The 20,842-nt window shown below is 41.3% G+C and overlaps 1 non-coding gene across 1 annotated transcript; it reads right to left on the reverse strand.

Annotated features, from left to right (window-relative positions):
• Nucleotides 1-7,568: 7,568 nt before the first annotated feature.
• On the reverse strand, nt 7,569-7,640 carry TRNAC-GCA. The gene has a single exon. It is a non-coding gene; the product is annotated as a tRNA-Cys (tRNA).
• Between the last annotated feature and the right edge of the window lie 13,202 nt (nt 7,641-20,842).

Raw genomic sequence — 20,842 nt, forward strand, 5'->3', positions numbered from 1 at the left:
CGCAGGAGACTTAAGAGATGTGGATTTGACCCCTGGGTCAAGAAGATGCCCTGGAGGAGGAAATGGCAGCCCACTCCAGTATTCTTGCCTGGAGAATCCCACTGACAGAGAAGCCTGGTGGGCTACAGTCCATGGGGTCACAAAGAGTTGGACATGACTGAAGCACATGCATAGTATTATTATTATTATAGAAATTGTAAGACTGTAGGAATAAGCCAAAATGTATTATTAATAATAAATATGTATGGGTTAAATTTGGGTTAAATTCCTGTATTTGGATTAGAAAAAAATATGACATTTTATGAGATGTTCACTTAGAATAATGTGCTGTAAAAACATGGAATATGATAAAATGGACTAGAATGTGCTATCAAAAAGTGATCCCTGAAATGCAACGCAGAGGATTCTGGGGAAATGGCAGAGCTGAAAGCACAAGGAATCCATCTCCCCCTCTGGACACTGGTGGAATTACACTGATAGAATTTTTCTGATGAAACTGAACTCTGGAGTTTATTGAAAGTGTAAAATATTTTATTTAACTCATTAATTAATGAGAGAAATGGCAAAATGTTATCACTGGTACAAGGGAAAATCCAAAGAGAAAACAAATTATATAGTCACACGAGGAATTGACAAACGGATGCAAAATTGGTCAATATCCATAAGGCAACAATCAGTTGCATTCTTCTGAATACTATTTGCAATTCTGTAAACAAGACTCATTTGTATTATTATCAGTTATCTAGTTTTCTACAATTTGCAGAATTGTAACATAGCTCAAAGACCCGGAAAGGCTGAAATAACCCTGAAGGGTGCTTTAGACAGGACATCCAATATCTTTTTGTGCTGGGGCTGTGTGTGCTTAAGTGTGTCTGACTATTGCAAACCCATACACTGTCAGCCCCATAGACTGCCTGCCAGGCTCCTCTGTCCTTGGGTTTCTCCAGGCAAGAATACTGGAGTGGGTTGCCATTTCCTTCTCCAGGAGATCTTCCTGACCCAGGAATCAAACCGGGGTCTCCTGCATTGCAGGCAGACTCTTTACCGACTGAGCAACGTGGGACGCCCCTTTTTGTCTCCCTGCACTAGTGGACATCACTCCCTCCCTACCCCTGTCTTCCAAGTGAATGTGAAGGTTTCAGAGTAGAAGTTTGACATGGCTGAAATGATCTACATTGTAAAGGCAAGAGGCACCTGAAATTAGGGGTGAGAGTAGGACTTTAGTAGCCAGAACAATGCCCTCCCTGGAAGTGGTCCATGTCCTAATCTCCAGAACCTGTGACTGTATTACATTAAGTGGCAAAAGAAAATTAAGAAAGCAGAAGGAGTTAAGTTTGCTAATCAGATGATCTTAAAATAGGGAGATTATTTGGATTATCAGGGTGGGTTCAAGGGTCCTTAACTATGGAAGAGGAAGCCAGAAGAGGAACTCAGAGTGATGATATGTAAGAACTCCACACATTGTTGATGGAAAGGAACCAAAGCCAAGAAATGTGGGTGGCTACAAAAGGCAAAGAAATGGATTTGCCTCAAGAGAATCCTTTAGAAAGTGATGAAGCTCTGCTGGCTTCATTAGATTTTAGACCAGTGAGACCCAGTTCAGACATCTAAATTACAGAACCACTGACAATAAATTTGTGGTGTTTTAAGCCACTGACACTCCTTCAGTTCAGTTCAGTCACTCAGTCCTGTCTGACTCTTTGCAACCCTATGAACTGCAATACATGAGGCTTCCCTGTTCATCACCAAATCCCAGAGCTTGCTCAAACTCATGTCCATTGAGTCCGTAATGCCATCCAACCATCTTATCCTCTGTTGTCCCCTTCTCCTCCTGCCTTCAATCTTTCCCAGCATCAGGGTCTTTTCCAGTGAGTCAGTTCTTTGCATCAGGTAGCCAAAGGATTGGAGTTTCAGCTTCAGCATCCGTCCTTCCAATGCATATTCCGGACTGATTTCCTTTAGGATGGACTGGTTTGATCTCCTTGCAGTCCAACAGACTCTCAAGAGTCTTTTTCAACACCGCAGTTCAAAAGCATCAATTCTTAGGCACTCAGCTTTCTTTATAGTCCAGCTCTCACATCCATACAGGACTACTAGAAAAACCATAGCTTTGACTAGAGGGACCTTGTTGGCAGAGTAATGTCTCTGCTTTTTAATATGCTGTCTAGGTTGGTCATAACTTTCCTTCCAAGGAGCAAACGTTTTTTAATTTCATGGCTGCAGTCACCATCTGCAGTGATTTTGGAGCCCAAGAAAATAGTCTCTTACTGTTTCCACTGTTTCCCCATCTATTTGCCATGAAGTGATGGCCCTGGATGCCATGATCTTAGTTTTCTGAATGCTGAGTTTTAAGTCAACTTTTTCACTTTCCTCTTTCCCTTTCATGAAGAGGCTCTTTAGTTCTTTGCTTTCTGCCATAAGGGTGGTGTCACCTGTGTATCTGAGGTTATTGATATTTCTCCCAGCAGTCTTGATTCCAGCTTGTGCTTCATTCAGCCTGGTATTTTGCATGATGTACTCTGCATATAAGCTAAACAAGCACGGTGATAATATACAGCCTTGATGTACTCCTTTCCCAATTTGGAACCCGTCTGTTATTCCATGCCTGGTTCTAATTGTTGCTTCTTGACCTGCATACAGATTTCTCAGGAGGCAGGTCAGGTGGTCTGGTATTCCCATCTTTTCAAGAATTTTCCAGTTTGTTGTGATCTACACAGTCAAAGGCTTTAGCATAACCAATAAAGCAGAAATAGATGTTTTTCTGCAATTCTCTTGCTTTTTCTATGATCCAATGGATGTTGGCAATTTGATCTCTGATTCCTCTGCCTTTTCTAAATCCAGCTTAAACATCTGGAAGTTCATGGTTCGTGTATTGTTGAAGCCTGGCTTGGAGAATTTTGAGCATTACTTTGCTAGTTTGTGAGATGAGTGCAATTTTGCTTGCTCTATTACTAATTTATCAGGATTTTTGTGATTACAATGGACCCACATGGGTAATCCAGGAAAATTTCTTCATCTCAAAATCCTTAATCATATCTGCACAGACCCTTTTGCCATATTCACAGATTCCAGGGATGTGGAAATCTTTGTGAAACCATTATTCTGCCTATCATAGAACTTCTGATTCCATCCATCTTAACGTTTTTTTCCTGATATTTGTATGCTCTTGCATTTACATAATATCTTTTTTTTTTTTCATTAAGAGGATCACTTGCTGCCGTAAGGTGGAGGTGGTGGTGGTGGTGATGGTTTAGTCGCTAAGTTGTGTCCGATCTTGCGACTCAATGGACCATAGCCTGCCCAGCTCCTCTGTCTGTGGGATTCTTCAGGCAGGAGTACTGGAGTGGGTTGCCATTTCCTTCTCCAAGGTGGAGGTAGTTGTGTCTTAAATTTTTTTTTTTAATTTTTAATGTAATTTTAAAGGTATTTTCCATTTATAGTTACTATAAGATATTGGCTCTATTTCCCGTGTTGTACAATATATCCTTGAGCCTATTTTACACACAATAGTTTGTACCTTCCTCCCCTCCCTCATCACCCCACTGGTAACCACTAGTTTGCGTCTAAGTCTGTAACTGCTTCTTTTTTGTTTATAATGTCTTGAGAGAATTCGTTAGTCTTTCAGTTCACTAATTTGATCATTTGTTATGTTTATTCTGTTACATAATCAGGTTTAAATCTCAATAACCATGTTTTTAATTTCCAAGAACTCTAGTTTGTGTGTGGTTTATGTGAGCACAACTCCTTGTATTTCTCTGAAAATACAAATTATACTTATGTTAGTATTTTATTTTCTATATTAACTGTTTCCTTGGGAGCTAATCCTTTTAGTTGGAGTTTATGCTTTCTCTGCTGTAGGTTTTTCTCATCTATTTGAGGACTCATTTCCAGATTATACTTTTAGGTGATTAGATAACATAGCACTTAAATGTTCTGGGTGGGTTTTTCCCCTCTAAGCCAGACTTTTCATTTCTACTGTTAGAATACAAGTTCTGCTTTTAAGAGAGCTGGTTGTTTTAAGAAGGGTAGACGAGAGACTGCAGGCTGGAGAGTTGGTGTCCTAGGCTGTGCAGTGGAACACGGGGATAAGGCTGGGCTCTAATACCAGACCATCTGGGTCAGATCCTGGCTCTGCCATGTCCAGCTGTATGACTTTGGAAAATTTACCCAACTGCTCTGTGCCTCAGTTTCCCTCTTTCTAAATACTGTGAAAAGAGTGGTACCTTTCTCTTAGAGTTGTCGCAAGGATTAAATGCCCATGTGTAATAAGATTTAGTGCATGTTAGCTATTGTTTTGTAGTAGTATTTCATTTGTAAACATGTGTACCTACGGTTTTATGTTTGAGCAGATGCTGGAGACAACTGCTTCCAGCCTTCTTCTGCCAACCATCTACAGGCTGCTGTACCCTTAGTTCACACTACTGCTGAGGTTATTCTTGAGAGGATTCTCCAGGGAAGATCTTCCCTCCCCTCTGATTTCCTCCCATTTCCACTCTCCAATTAACAGTTTGACGCCATAACACAGGAGAGCTCTTAAAAAAAATAGTGGACCGAAGGTTGTCTTTTCACCTTGTTTAGTTTCCTTTGCTCTGCAAAAGTTTTTAACTTTAATTAGGCCCCACTTGTTCATTTTTGTTTTTATTTCCATTGCAAGAGGGAGGAGCCATGTGTATAGTTACGGCTGATGCATGTTGATATATGCACAATATTATAAAGCAATTATCCTTCAATTAAAAAAATTTTTTTTAAAGTGAGCTGAATCTACATTTTAAAGCCTCTGCTTCATTCTCCATCCCACTAAAAAGACAGTATATATTTTAAAAAAGAATATACATAGCAGCTCTGGAAATCCAACAGGACCCCACCAGCATGCCAGGGCAGCAAGGGTTTCTAGGACACGTAAGACAGAGGCAAACAGATCAGTCATGAGACCACAGAGTGGAGGGACTGGTAGAGAGGTGAAACACAGCCCTCCGAGAAGGGAATTTCCCCAGAAATGCAGAATAGTCTACCAGAGGCGGTGAGGACTGGCAGGATGAGCAGCCTGTGGACAGTTGACTGCAGACCTGGCCCAGGATCAACCATTCAACTTCTGCTCTTGGCTGAAAGCACTGTTGCTGACTCAGGAGACTCAGAAACCTCAAGTTACTAACGGCTATGTTGGGGCAGGCGGGTGGGCGTGCAGAGTCTCTGACATAACATTGTCATTGGAAAAATAAACGTATTTAATGAATGATATTTTCATCAGTGCCACCCTGATTTGCTTATTTTAACCTTATAATATGCTTAATAGTTTGTGGAGTTAGTCTCCCCCTACTCATTTTTAAAACCTTCTTAGAGATTTTTGCTCTTTGTCTTTTCCATACCTTTCCTTAAGAGTTTCCATATCCCCCCAATTTTAAAAATACTGCATGAACTCAATTCCAAGTTAGTTTTGTAAATGAAAAAGAGAAGACAAAATTGCCTCTGGAAACATTTGAAAAAATCAAATGTTGTAAGATTTTGGATTTTTTCCAGGAAAATGCAGAGTGCAAAAGTCATACTGCAGTGAAAGGTGACCTCTGACATCATTTACATTGAGTTAGGTTAATATGCAGGACGTTTATCCTTCTGAAATAAGGGTGAATCCTGACATGCCTTCTGAAGTTTGAGTCCAGGTGGTCACTTCCCATTCAGGTTCAAGTTAAGGTTGTCTAGAGTACTCACAGCCAGAGGTTTCCGCTCTCTTTGGTTAAATCAAGGCAGTATCTGAGTTCAGAGGAATCCTGTAGGTCCCAGAACTGTCTAGGACAGTTAGTGCAACCTAACCATCCCTTGTTAGTGCAACCCTAGTTTGTATCAGAGGCTGCTGCTAAGTCATTTCAGTTGTGTCCGACTCTGTGCAACCCCGTAGACGGCAGCTCACCAGGCTCCTCTGTCCCTGGGGTTCTCCAGGCAAGAACACTGGAGTGGGTTGCCATTTCCTTCTCCAGTATCAGATGCAGTTTCTATTAAATTTACTAATGTCCCTGGAATCACTTTGAGAGGAATCCAGTGAAGAATTTTAATGGTGCCAGGTGTCATTGTGTGTAAGAGAGAGACAGGAAGAGAGAATGAGATCAGGCTCTTGAAGGGTTGTAATATATGTACTTGTTTCTAGGGAGATACATTATTAAAGCTCCCTTTCTTTGTTCAGGGGGAAAAAAAGACATTTTAATGGCCCATTTCATTATATTGATGTAAGATAAACAGGCATTGATTTTTGTGAAGGAGAGGCATGAGCAGAAGATCATCCCCCTTTAGGCTTGTAAGGGATGGGACTTTTGCTCTGAAGGCAGAGAGCTTCCAGCTGCCTGCTCTTCAAAACTATTAGGGTCGAAGGTTCCCGAGGAGAAAGGAGGTGGTCAAATTTGCACAGAGGCCAAGGAGCCCTTTTGAGAGCGGTGAGACAGAGACCCTGATGCTTAGTCTCAACATTGCCACTGTGTGTCTGATTAGTTGCCTTCTCCAGGGGAATCTTCCTGACCCAGGGATGAACCCGTGTCTCCTGCCCTTGCAGGCAGATTTTCTTTACCATCTGAGCCACCAAGGAAGACCCATGTATCTGATTCCTGGTGCTCATGTCTAAGCTCCATTGGCAGTAAGAACTGCCTGGACTCTGAGGAAGCCTTCTGGAGGAGAGATGGCTGGAGCTGGTGCCAGGCAGTCTGTCCAGAGCCTGGGTTCACATGGGAACCGCTGATCCTCTCATATCTTGTGTGTAATGCCCTAAGCATCTTGAATGAGGCCAGTCATACTTCACATGTTTGTCTACAACTGGACTCCACTGCAGGGCTTCCCAGGTGGTACTGGTGGTAAAGAGCCTGCCTGCCAATGCAGGAGACGTAAGAGACATGGGTTCCATCCCTGGGTCAGGAAGATCCCCTGGAGGAGGGCATGGCCATCCACTCCAGTATTCTTGCCGGGAGAATCCCATGGACAGAGGAGCCTGGCGGGCTACAGTCCAGGGGGTCACCCAGAGTTGGGCATGACTGAACTTAGTACGTGCGGAACCAGAGTCTACTGCTGACACTCAAGACCTGAAAGCGGAGGGCCCCATTCTCCCATGATGTGGTTCAACCACGACTGAACGGAGAGTCAGCTGATTGCTCCTTCCCACCTCCCGCCTCCGACCCCCCGGCCCGCAGAACCACCCTCAGAGCAGCAGTGGGGTGGTGGTGGTGGGGGTGGTGATTCAGGTGGTGCTGGATCTGAACTTTATCAAATGTTGGGTTCCCTCTTTAAGAATAAAAGAATATAAGGATTTCCCTGGCAGTCCAGTGGTTAAGACCCTGCACTTCCACTGCAGGGGGTGCGGGTTTGATCCCTAGTAGGGGAACTAAGATCCCACATGCTGCATCACATGGCCAAAAATATAAACAAGATAATACAGTAGGTCCTTGTTAATTACTTTATATGTGAAATGAAGTTGCTCAGTCATGTCCGACTCTCTGCAACCCCATGGACTGTAGCCTGCCAGGCTCCTCTGTCCATGGAATTTTCCAGGCAAGAGTACTGGAGTAGGTTGCCATTTCCTTCTCCAGGGGATCTTCCCGACCCAGGGATCGAACCTGGGTCTCCTGCATTGCAGGCAGACGCTTTACCATCTGAGCCACTGGGGAAGCCCCACTTTATATGTAGTAGTGTGTATATGTTAATCCCAAACTCCTACTAACATAACATTGTTAATCAACACATTGATTTATAATTTAAAAATTAAATAAAAAAAGAATACAAAATTCCAAATACAAAATTGCTAGTGTCTCAGGACCATGGAAAGGGCCTGTGGAGGTGAGGGGCCCTGAAGCTTCACCTTGGTAAGTGTCAGGCAAGTGGGCCCCTGAGGGGCCTTCCCTCCTGTGGTGGAGGCTTGGCCTGGGCGGAAACTGTTGCCTCTGGTAGTTTAAGAAGATGTTTTCTTTTTTCCTTAGTACAAGTGACTAGAAGCACAGATCCCTGGAACTCAGTAATGAGGAGGAAAAATGGGCCTTCATGTCCCAAGGAGTGTGAGATGTACTCAGTCATATTGTTTTGAATATGAGAAGTTTCCTGTGTCCTAAGCTGGGAAAGCAGGACACACCACACCTCTCCGTGATATCCTCTGCCTCGGTCCTCAGAGGTTAATGAGGTACAGTGAGTCCCCTACGTATGAACCTTCAAGTTGCGAACTTTCAAAGATGCGAATATGCTACTACCCGGATCTCAATGGATCATTTTTCCATAGGGTAGACAGAATTGAATCCGATAAGGAACTGGAACCTGTGCCATCAGCGTCGGGCATTAGTGAAATTGCAACTTGCCCTTCGTCTCCTATTGCTAACAGTCCTGCTCTCCCATCTCCCACCTCCCCTTCCTCTTCTGGTCAGTAACTTTTCTTTCCTGTTCACCTAATGCCAGCCCCTGGATACCAGCTGTTGTACTGTACTACTATACTTTTCAAGCTACTGTTCTGTAAGATTGAAAGTTACTTTTTGTGTTTGTTTAGGTATTATTTGTGTGCAAAGTATTATAAACCTATTACAGTGCAGTACTATATAGCTGGGGCTTCCCAGGTGACACTATGGTAAAGAACCTGCCCGCCAATGAAGGTGACATAAGAAATGTAGTTTCAGTCTCTGGGTTGGGAAGATCCACTGGAGAAAGGCATGGCAACCCACTCCAGTATTCTCGCCCGGAGAATCCCATGATCAGAGGAGCCTGGTGGGCTGCCGTCCATAGGGTCTCACAGAGTCGAACACAACTGAACTGACTTAGCACACACACGTGCATTATAGAGCTGATTGCGTTAGTTGCATACCTGTGCTAACTTTGTTGGACTTAACGGACAAGTTGGACTTATAAGCACACTCTCAGAATGGAACTTGTTCATGTGTAGGGGACTTGGTGTATTTCATGAATAATGGAAATCAGTTAAACTATTGTAACAAGTCTGTCCACTAGGATAAATGCACTTCCGCAAAGTTTTAAAAATGCAAATACTACCCTTTCTACTATGTTAAGGCTGCCCCTGTGACTTCAGCTGTTGCCTTTGTGCTGGTGATGTGGCATTTTCCACTAAGTGCATGGGAGTCAGCCCCATCTGCCGTGCCCCTCTTTCTTCCTGTTTTCCTATTTTCCAGTGAATGTGTCTGATGGCGACTCTATTGTCCATCCAAGGCTTTGGGAAAGTTGAAACCATCTTGTGAAAGCTCCACTTTCTCCTTCCTCTTTACCTCCCATAGCCCAGGAATTATTAAGCCCCCACTAACTTTATCTACTAATATCTTTTCTCTTTTCTTTTAAAAATAGTTTTCTGTTGGAGTATTAGTGGATTTACAGTGTCGTGTTAGTTTCAGATGTACAGCAATGTGATTCAGTTATACATATACATGCATCTCTGCTTTTTCAAGTTCTTTCCCCATATAGGTTATTAAAGAATATTGAGCAGAGTTCCTTGTGTTAAACAATGTGTCCTTGTTGCTTATATATTTTAAATACAGTAGTGTGTATACCTCCTTGTAACCCAGCGTCACTGTTAGACTCCAGAATATTTCAGTGGCCTCAGGCTTTTCCTTCGTGTCTTCCCCTCCTCAACGATGCGGCCAGCGGAGGCCTTTGTAGAGCACAGATGTGATCGTGTCCATGTCTACATGGAAACATCCGCTGCTTCAACCTGTCCTGTCCCACCCTTCTCCTGGGCCCCTGTTCCAGCCATGGGGAGCTACCTGCTGCTTCCTGAACATGCCCTCATTTTCATGCCTCCTTACCATTTCCCTAGACTGGGATGCATTTTCCATCCTTCTTTTACCAGATGGATTTCTACTCATTTCAAGGCCCAAATGGGATTTTAACTATTATGTGATGTTTTTCCAAATCCCCTCTAATTTCAGTGACTCATTCCCACTTTTGTGCTCCCTAATACTTTAGCAAACGGTTCTATTTCCTCACTGTGAGCATTTCTGTTGCTCTGGTTCCTGTAATTTTGTCATGTATCTACCTGTTCCCACCAGAGGCTGTGAGCATGACTGTGTTCTTTCATTTTTATCCTCATCCTCAAACCTGGGGTCTGGCCCATTGGAGGCCTCTGGGAATATATCTACTACTCTTCGCAGAGTTTCACTTTTAGTTCATATATCCTCATAGCCCACAGGAAAAAAAGTCCGAGTTGCAAATGGAATTCCAAGACCACTTCTTTTCTTTTTCTTTTTGCATGTATACTCTCCAGGCAAATACCATTAATTGCTTCTTAATTCATTGCTTCCCTTTCTGCTACTCAATTCTATATTCTGTTTTTATTCTTTTTCTAAAACTCTTACCTCTTATTCTAATACTCAGCTTCTAAGGCTCTTCTCAAATTTTGCTTTTAATGAGAAAAAAATTGCATTCTGGATTATTAGCCTCCCTCTCATTCCATCCCATTTTGAATGGTCTTTATGGCCAGAGAGGCATTGGTAATTCAAGTCCAGGGAAAGTAAGAAATGGTTTTTGACATAGCACAGAATCCACTTAGAGCTGACTTTAAGAACTAAATAAGAGGTAAGCTATTTTCTGAGTTTAAGTAATTTTTAAGTGGCTCATGAAAATAGAAGAGTCTTGGCAGAGAAACCAGATGACTTCAAGTGAGTGGATAATGGGTGAGAGAGCGTTTGTCGTGTGGGATGGTTGTCATATGAGATTATAATTCAGCCATAGTTACTAGTGATTGAAGAATATCTATGTGATGAAATATGGGTTGATCGCTTTCGTTCATTTTTCAATGGAGAAATGTTTGCATTTAAACGGACACCCAGGGGGCTGTAGGAAGCTGTGTCTTCAATAGTTTTTAGTATTGAATGGGGAAAATTAAGCAGGTCCTGGGTGACCAACAGAATTATTTTCCTGAAGCCTGGTTTAAGTCCTCATTTCTCTCCTAATGTACCCATTGGATGTGGCACTTACGCAGTGCTGACTGGGACTCGAAGCAATCAAAAAGGAACAGGGAAAAGAAATGTTCTCACCAAATCTGTCAGTCAATTCTGCTTTGTTTAGATGTCATTATACACAATTTTAATGGTCAAAAATCCTCTTAGTTTTTTATCTTAGGAATGTATGGGTGGTACAGAAATGAAAAACTGAAAGCATTCAAAATCTTTCTCTCTCTTAATTGCTTTACAGGAAGTAAACATTCTAGAACTGACAATATTTTAATTTAACCCACACAATCCAGCTTTAATCTTAACAAAACCCAAAACTATTTTTGAAAGTCTATTATATGCAAATTATTATACTGTGTGGTGCTGACAAAAACACAAAGCTATAACAGGGATTTTGTGAGAGAAAAAAGAAAAAAATGAGAAAATGTATAAAGGCTGCTTGTAAACAATATGAGAGTATTTAAATGTCAGTTGTAATATTATTGAACAGATGTCCAGTGTCCCAGAACTCATAATCTATGGAGGATATAGATTTCTAAAAAATCAATACTGAGAAGGCTGGAATGAGTATATAACCAGATTTTAAAGGAATTATGAAGAAGAACAAAGTTCATATGTTTAGAGAACTTTGGAAAGGCTTCTTAGAGGTAACATGCAGACTGTTTTATAGAAATCACAGTAAAAAGGTATCCTGATATTCTCAGTGTGTTTTTTTTTTATTTACTTGCTTTCATATCATTCCATCAATATCAGTTTTTAAAAGTACCCAGTCAAGAGAAACAAAGAATTACTTGCTAGGTTATGTTTCATAAAACTGCCAAAGTTAATTCCTTTTGGAACGTTCCCTCCCAAAAGAGAAAATCAGAAGAATTTTAAGAGTGTGTATTTTTGTTCATTCTGAAAATATTTCTAGACAGTTATACAGATACAAGTGTGAATATTTGTTATATGTATATCATGTGTGTATATATGTGTATACATACATCTTTGTCAAAGATGACCTCTCCACTAGAGAAGCATTTTAACCAATATGAAATAGTAATTCTTTTTTTAAAATTGAAATATAGTTGGTTTATGTTAGTTTAATGTGTACAGCACAGTGATTCAAAATGTTTATAGATTATACATCATTTAAGGTCATTACAAAATAATGGCTATATTTCCCTGTGCTGTACAGTAGATCCTTGTGATTTTTTCATTTTATACATAGTAGTTTGTATCTCCTAATCCCCTGCCCCTCTTCCTTATCCTCTCCCCACTGTGGCCACTGGTTTGTTCTCTATATCTGTGAGTCTGTTGCTGTTTTGTTATATGCATTTGTTTGGGTTACTTTTTAGATTTCACATGTAAGTGATAACATTGAGTATTTGTCTTTCACTTAAATGTTGCCTGCTTCTCTGGTTTACTAAAGGCTGAGAAGATCGGCCTATCATAGCTAGTGTTCATTAAGTGTTTATTATTTCTAACCTTTTTCCATGTAATTTATCAAGTTCTCATTAGCAGCTTATGAAGTAGATATTGTGATTATCATTCCCTTTTGGTAAAGTGACCGAGTTGGGATTTGAACCCAAGATAAATGGTCCAGGGCCTGTGTTCCCCATCACAATGCTGTATTTCCTCTCTGCAAGTGGTGACTATACTTAGAGTTCTGTTCTTCCTAGTGCTTAAATCATTCTCTGGATGTTACTTAAGCCACTTGGGGAGACTCAGTTTTCTGTCTGGTTCATTTTTATACTATTTCAAAGGGAAGTAGATGTCAAAGTGAATTTCCATAAAGGGAATCAAGTTTTTGAGTATCTTTATAAAAATCAGATGTGTTTACATAAGGAAAAGTATTTCTCAAGAAGTAATACAGCAGTGGAGACATAGACAGAGAGAACAGACTTGGGGACACAGGGTGGGAAGGAAAGGGTAGGACAAATGGAGAGAGTAGCATTGAAACATACACATTACCATGCTGCATGATGCAGGGAGCTCAAATCCAGGGCTCTGTGACAACCTGGAGAGGTGGGATGGGGTGTAAGGTGGGAGAGAGGTTCAAGAGGGAGGGGAACATGTGTATACCTATGGTTGACTCATGTTGATATTTGGCAGAAATCAACACAATATTGTAAAGCAATTATCCTCCAATTAAAACATAAATTTTTTAAAGAAGTAATGATAAAGTTTTGTTAAGGAGGAGTCCAAAGTTCATTGGAAAAGACTTTGATGCTGGGGAAGATTGAAGACAGGAGGAGAAGGGGGCGACAGAGAATGACTTATGGTTGAATGGCATCATGGACTCAATGGACATGAATTTGAACAAACTCAGGTAGATAGTGAAGGACAGGGCAGCCTGGTGTGCTGCAGTTCATGGGGTCACAAAGAGTTGGACAGTTCAGTTTAGTCACTCAGTGGTGTCCAACTCTCTGTGACCCCATGGACTGCAGCACGCCAGGCCTCCCTGTCCATCACCAACTCCTGGACCTTGCTCAAACTCATGTCCATCCAGTTGGTGATGCCATCCAACCATCTCATCCTCTGATGTCCCCTACTCCTCCTGCCTTCAATCTTTCCCAGCATCAGGGTCTTTTCTAATGAGTCAGTTCTTCGCATCAGGTGGCCAAAATATTGGAGTTTCAGCTTCAGCGTCAGTCCTTCAGGACTGATTTCCTTTAGAATTGACTGGTTTGATCTCCTTGCTGTCCAAGGGACTCTCAAGAGCCTTCTCCAACACCACAGTTCAAAAGCATCAATTCTTTGGTGCTCAGCTTTCTTTATAGTCTAACTCTCACATCCATAAATGGCTTCTGGAGAAACCAAAGCTTTAACTAGATGGACCTTTGTTGGCAAAGTAATGTCTCTGCTTTTTAATATGCTGTCTAGGTTGGTGATAGCTTTTCTTCCAAGGAGCAAGCATCTTTTAATTTCATGGCTGCAGTCACCACCTGCAGTGATTCTGGAGCCCAAGAAAATAAAGTCTGTCACTGTTTCCATTGTTTCCGCATCTATTTGCCATGAAGTGATGGGACCAGATGCCATGCTCTAAGTTTTCTGAATGTTGAGTTTTAAGCCAGCTTTTTCACTCTCCTCTTTCACTTTCATTAAGAGGTTCTTTAGTTCTTCTTTGCTCTCTGCCATATGGGTGGTGTCATCTGCATATCTGAGGTTATTGATATTTCTCCCAGCAATCTTGATTCCAGCTTGTGCTTCAACCAGCCTGGCATTTTGCATGATGTACTCTGCATATAAGTTAAATAAGCAGGGTGACAGTATACAGCCTTGATGTATTCCTTTCCCAGTTTGGAACCAGTCTGTTGTTCCATGTCCAGTTCTAGCCGTTGCTTCTTGACCTGCATACAGATTTCTCAGGAGGCAGGTCAGGTGTTCTGGTATTCCCATCTCTTTAAGAATTTTCCATAATTTGTTGTGATCCACACAGTCAAAGACTTTGGCATAGTCAATAAAGCAAAAGTAGATGTTTCTTTTTTGGAACTCTCTTGCTTTTTTAGCATTGGGGGCACTGAGTGCAGCAGTGCCTACATGGGACCTTTTGAAGGAGGTCACCATTATATTCTTCACCTCCACCATAGTTTGACTTCAGGTCAGACAATTGGGAGGGAACACAGCCCTGCCCATCAACAGAAAATTGGATTAAAGATTTACTGAGCATGGCCCATCAGAACAAGACCCAATTTCCCCCTCAGTCAGTCTATCCCATCAGAAAGCTTCCATAAGCCTCTTAGAGGGCAGACAGAATGAAAACCACAATCAGAGAAAACTAACCAAGCTGATCACATGTACCACAGCCTTGTCTAACTCAATGAGACTATAAGCATGCTGTGTAGGGCTACCCAAGATGGACGGGTCATGGTGGAGAGGTCTGACAAAACGTGGTCCCCTGGAGAAGGGAATGGCAAACCACTTCAGTATTCTTGCCTTGAAAGCCCCATGAACAGTATGAAAAGGCAAAAAGATAGGACATTGAAAGATGAACTTCTCAGGTTGGTAGGTGTCCATTATGCTATTGGAGATCAGTGGAGAAATAACTCCAGAAAGAATGAAGACAGAGCCAAAGAGTTGGACATGACTTAGCTATTGAACAACAGCAGCAGGTTCATTTGGGACCAACATACCATTCCTTAGTTACTATCTTGAGATGGTGGTATACTTTTTGTTTGTAGTAACCTATTGATTCTAGAATGTCTTCTTTGACTCCAGTTGCTCTCCTAATCCTTCCTGCCAGGTCCTAGGTTATACCCCATAAATACCCAAACATGGCTCTCTGCCCAGATTACCTACACATTTACAGTTCCCAGAATTTTCATACCCATTGCCTAATATTTCTCTGGCATTTGCAGTGCTTGACTCATTTGGACCACTACCACACACTTCAGCTGTAATTGCCACCATGCTCATTCGTTTATCTAACTGATTTTTACTGAGAACTCTGGTGGATTGAGTAATTGTGCTCAGTGCTTCACCTCCTGTACCAATATTGCACATCCACACACTTGGTGTGGGCTGGGGCAGGCAGAGGGTACTGCACTTCCTGTGTCTTGACTGTGGGCTTGGCCATTTAACTTGCTTTAACTGATGGGATGTTGGTAGATGTGATATAAACAAAGGCTTGATACGGGCTTCTACTCCTGACTTTGTTAGGAGAAGAACGTGCTTTAGGTAATGTGACAGATATCTGTTTGGTCTTTGTCCCTAGTTCCTGATACAGAGCTTCTAAGTCCTTGGATTTTCCTGAGTGATAGAGGTGATAGGAACATCTTTTACTGTTCATAATTGTTTCCTTTCCACCATTTTGAGTTTATGCTAGTAAGTCGACTCAGCTAAGAGGTTCCTGGCTATCTTTAGGATGGGGGCCGGTCACCAGCCAGAAAAAAGCAAGACATGATTAGAAAGTTGGAACTTTCAGCCCCACCCTGTGACCACCAGGGAGGAAAGAGGGGCTGGGGACTGCGTTATCTATAATGGTCAATGGTTTAATCAATAATGATTACTCAATGAAACCTCTATAAAAACTTCTAAATGATGAGGTTCAGTGTTCTTTCAAGTGGATGAATGGACTGAAATGCTAAAAATGTGTCATACCTGGAGAGGGCATGAAAGTTCCTTGCTGCCCCCATACCTTACCCTATAACCTATGCCTCTCATCCATTTGGTGCTTCTTGACTTGTATCCTTTATAATAAAAGTAAAGTGCTTCCCTAAGTTTTTGAGCCACCCTAGAAAACGAGCAAACCTGAGGTGGGAGCTGTGGGAACGTCCCATTTTATTGCCTGTTGGTCATACGTACAAATGGCCCCTAGAGACTTGAGACTGATGTCTGAGGTGGGGACTATCTTGTGGGACTGAGCCCTTAACCTGTGGGGTCTGTGTTAATTCCGGGTGGTTCCTATCAGAACTGACCTGTATTGTGGGATGCCTAGCTGGAGAGTTGGAGAACTGGTTGTTGATGTGGAAAAATGCTGCACATTTGGTGTTAGAAGTGTGAATAAAAACAGTTCATCATTAGTGTTTGATCCAAGGATGAGAAGCACTCAGGAGCAGACCTCGACCCAACCTGCAGCCTTAGAGCCAAACCCAGCCAAGACCAGCTGACACCCTGCCAACTCACCTGCAGGAAGAAATAAACACTTGTCTTTGAAAGCTACTGGGTTTTAATATGGATTGTTAGACAGCATAAACTAATTCATGAAGCAGCCATGTGCCAAGCACTGTTTTAATAAGTGGCTGGCTTCTTATCTTAGAATTCTAGGTTTCACATGATGAAAAATAATTTATAAGCTGTTTTATTCTTTAAGAATAAGAATTTTACATATTGAACATATATAAAATTCTACATATGACTATAGTAGGAGTTGTTTTCTTGTTCAGTCCCCCAGTTGTGTCCAACTCTTTGTGACCCCATGGACTGCAGCATGCCAGGCCTCTCTGTCCCTCACCATCTTCCAAAGTTTGCCCAAGTTCATGTCCATTGTATTGTGATATTATCCAGCCATCTCATCCTCTGATGCCCTCTTCTTCTGCCCTTACTCTTTCCTGGCATCAGAGACTTTTCCAGTGAGTCAGCTGTTCACATCAGATGACCAAAATACTGGAATTTCAACGTCAGCATCAGTCCTTCCAACAAGTATTCAGGGTTGATTTCCCTTAAGATTGACTGGTTTGATCTGCTTGCTGTCCATGGGACTCTCAGGAGTCTTCTCCAGCACCATAGTTTGAAGGCATCAATTCTTTGGCTCTCTGCCTTCTTTACAGTCCAGCTTTCACAACTACACATGAATACTGGAAGACCATAGGACTATGATCCTGACAATACAGACCTTTGTCGGCAGAGTAGTGTCTCTGCTTTTCAGCACACTGTCTAGGTTTGTCATAGCTTTCCTGCCAAGAAGCAAATGTCTTCTGATTTCATGCCTGTAATCACCATCTGCAGTGATTTTAGAGCCCAAGAAGAGGAAATCTTTCCCCTCTTTTCCCCCTCTATTTGCCATGAAGTAATGGGGCCAGATGCCATGTTCTTAGTTTTTTGAATGTTTAGTTTTAAGTCGGTTCTTTCACTCTCCTCCTTCACCCTCATCAAGAGGCTCTTTGGTTCCTCTTAGCTTTCTGCCATTAGAGTGGTATCATCCACATAGCTGAGGTTATTGATGTTTCTCCCACCTATCTTGATGCCAGCTTGTAGCTCATCCAGCCCAGCATTTCTCAAGATGTGCTCAGCATATAGATTAAGCAAACATGGTGGAGTAGCTGTGCAAATTGAGAATTTGGTAAGACAAAGATGAGAAGGAAACAAGCCAGTTAACCACTTAGACCAGGACCTCCTAAGGTTCCCCTCAGTCCCTGTCCGGAACTGATACACAATGACAGACTCAGAAGAAACGAATGCCCAAACCAGAGAACAACTTCTTCTTCTATGTGAGAGATATTCCTTTCTAGTAACTGGAATACGTATATCTGCTTTCCTAGATACCCATTCCTGGGACCAGGGAAGTAAAGCCATCACCAGTTAGGATGGGAGCATATAGCAGTTAACTACCAAATATAATGGCTTTACCAAGATAGAAATTTATGTTTCTCTCACAATAAAGAAATCTGAGGAGTATGCTGTTCCATACTGGTATAGCCTATGGGATCATGAGGGACCTTCTCTTATCTACCTGTTCCACTATTTCCAGTATGTAGTTCCCAACTTCAAAATCATTTGCAATCCCAAGATACTAAAACTGTAGCCATTGCTTCCATACTCCAGGGTGCACAAGAGAGGAAGGAAGGAAAGCAAGAGAGAAAGAAATCTTCACAGGATTTCACTTATTTCACACTTACTAAAATTTATGACCATAACTGGCATAAGAGTCTTAAAATTGTAATTTTTAAGTGCATGCATGCATTATTGTCCTGAATTTTATCAGTATTTTGCTACTAAGCAGAAGGGGGAAAATAAAATCAGAAAGCAATCTCTGTTCACCATCTCTCTCTCTAGTTGTCTATTTCACGTTTCAGTGCTTCTTAAATCAGATGTGTTGTGCTAACAATGATATGTGCATTTTTTCCCTCGAAAACCCATTATTAAATCAATAGAATGTCTTATTGATTTTCTTGAAAAATATGATAATGATACCAATTTTCTTGGTGAGAATAAAATCAGAACACAGTGAGTTTTGTAGAATATGGTAAAGTCTTGTGAATTATTCCTCCCCACAAAAGGGAATAATGTCTTCAGGACTGAAATATTTGGTCTGCTACATTCAGAATGTCAATTTCATAAGAAACTTTCAAATTTTTGCCTTTGGGGCCTCCCTTTTCTGATATCTTCTCATATCACCTCCGGTTATGGAAACGTTTGGTTTTGACCATTGTTGTCTGGCCCTGTTTTCTCTGTGATTATTCCAGTAACCTTGATTAAATTTATCTATTGCCAAAGTATTCTAGCCAGGATGGGTTAAATCATTTAAAATGGGTGATTTTAACAGATGACCACTTTCATTCATTAGGTGTTAATTTAAACTAGTTTACCAAGGTTCATCTCATTTCCTAGTTCTTGGTGACCTTTGTCTCTTTCAAGTACTTCTAACATGGGCCACATTCCTTAGCCCAAAGAGACAATGTGTATGTAATTTGGAAAAAAAGTTCCAGTAATCCTTTAATTTCTGAAAATTAGCAATTCATAGTCATAGCTTCAGTTATGAAGGAAAAAGATAAAGATGTACATTAAACTTGTGATCTGTTTCATAGAATCACTTATGAAATGAGTTGTATTTCCTGTATGTCCCTGGAAGATTCAGATACAAAAATTTGTTTGAGTTTTTTTCTTTATTTCTTAAAAGCAAATGCTTTATGTGCTAAATAAATACATTTTGCTATGTATTTGGCAAGCTTTAGATAAGAGTTTTTGAGACTCTGTAGTTGCTTCGGGATTACTGCTTGTGCTAATATGCTCAGTTGCGTCCAACTCTTTGCAACCCTGTGGCTCCTCTGTCCATGGAATTTTCCAGGCAAGAAGGCTGGAGTGGGTTGCCATTTCCTCCTCCAGGGGATCTTCTCTGTCCAGGGATTGAACCTGCATCTCCTGCGTCTGCTGCATTGGCAGGCAGACTCTTTACCACTGTGCCATCTGGGAAGCCTGAGGGGTTACTACTGCTAAGAGTAAAGGTACTATAGTTCTTTAAAAATAAGACATCGTCAATTTTAAGACAACCCTGATTTGTGCCAAATGAAAATGGAGGGGGGAACTGTGCATCTTAGAACCAATGAAATATAATTTACCAGAATTTTGAATGACAATTACTAGTGTAAAATACGAACTATAGATTATAAAGCCTACCTATAAGTAAAACTAGAGGTTTAGATTCTGGATTTAAAGATATTAGAGTCTTTCAAATCTGAACAACAGGAAATAGATTTAGTTTGCACATAGCTCATGTGTATTAGAGGATTATTAAGGAAAATTCACCATCTTTATATGTACAGTTATTAGGGGTTCAAGACTGTAATGGCAGAAAATGAAAGTAAACATTCTGAAAGGCATTGAGTTAATAAGCCTCAATATAAGTTAATATATATATATCTTTACTAAGCCCTAAGAACCACTAAAGGAAATCAAGCCTCTATCTGTTACAGTTCTTGTACTTTCTAGGTTCACCCTTTAGTTTATCATAGAAAGAATGGATTTACCATCTAATCTAATGCTCTAGGCAATGTGGGTCTCTCTAATATTCGAAGGATATCATATTTGTGTTTAAATGTCATTATTTCTTCACAGTTAATATTGTTTTCAAAATTCCTCACCTCACCAAATCCCATGAACCCTCTGTGAGCAAACAGGAATTATTGAGCATTTACTCTGTGCCACGCACCCTCCTAGAAAGTGGGGATAAAATGGTAAGAAATTCTCCTGGCCATCCACTAAGCAGTCTTAGAGGGGGGATAGTTTCAATCATGCCGTAGCACTTCTATGGGTAGTACATTTAGTAATGAGTCCAAATATTGGCCCAAAGGAGGACACAATCAACTCTACGGGGTATTTAGGAGGAGAAGATACAGCGAGTCAGTCTTGAGACTGAAAAGGAAGGAATCAGCAGGGCTACACAGTGAGAGGGTAACAGAGGTGTTTCAAGCATAGTGAACGTGAGCACGTTTATTTGTTTTCATGTTTGTCTCGCCTACTAGAGTGAAGACCTCAAACTTTGGTAATACCCACCACCCAAATGAGTGTAGGACTGTGTTTTGCAAGTGTTTTTTCAGCAACAATGATTGAGCTGGTCTAGAGAATATTGAGAATTAGGTCATTGCTTCTCAAACCTTGGTAAGCATGAGAATCACTGTGTACTTGTTTGTGGACACCACTCACACCACCTTCCTGCTTAGCAGGTCTGGAGTGGGGGCCAGAAATTTGCATTTTCAATAAGCCCTACCCCCACCCCCAAGCCCATCATGACT

Source organism: Cervus canadensis, chromosome 20 (assembly GCF_019320065.1).
Source record: "Cervus canadensis isolate Bull #8, Minnesota chromosome 20, ASM1932006v1, whole genome shotgun sequence".
NCBI classification, from domain to species: domain Eukaryota; kingdom Metazoa; phylum Chordata; class Mammalia; order Artiodactyla; family Cervidae; genus Cervus; species Cervus canadensis.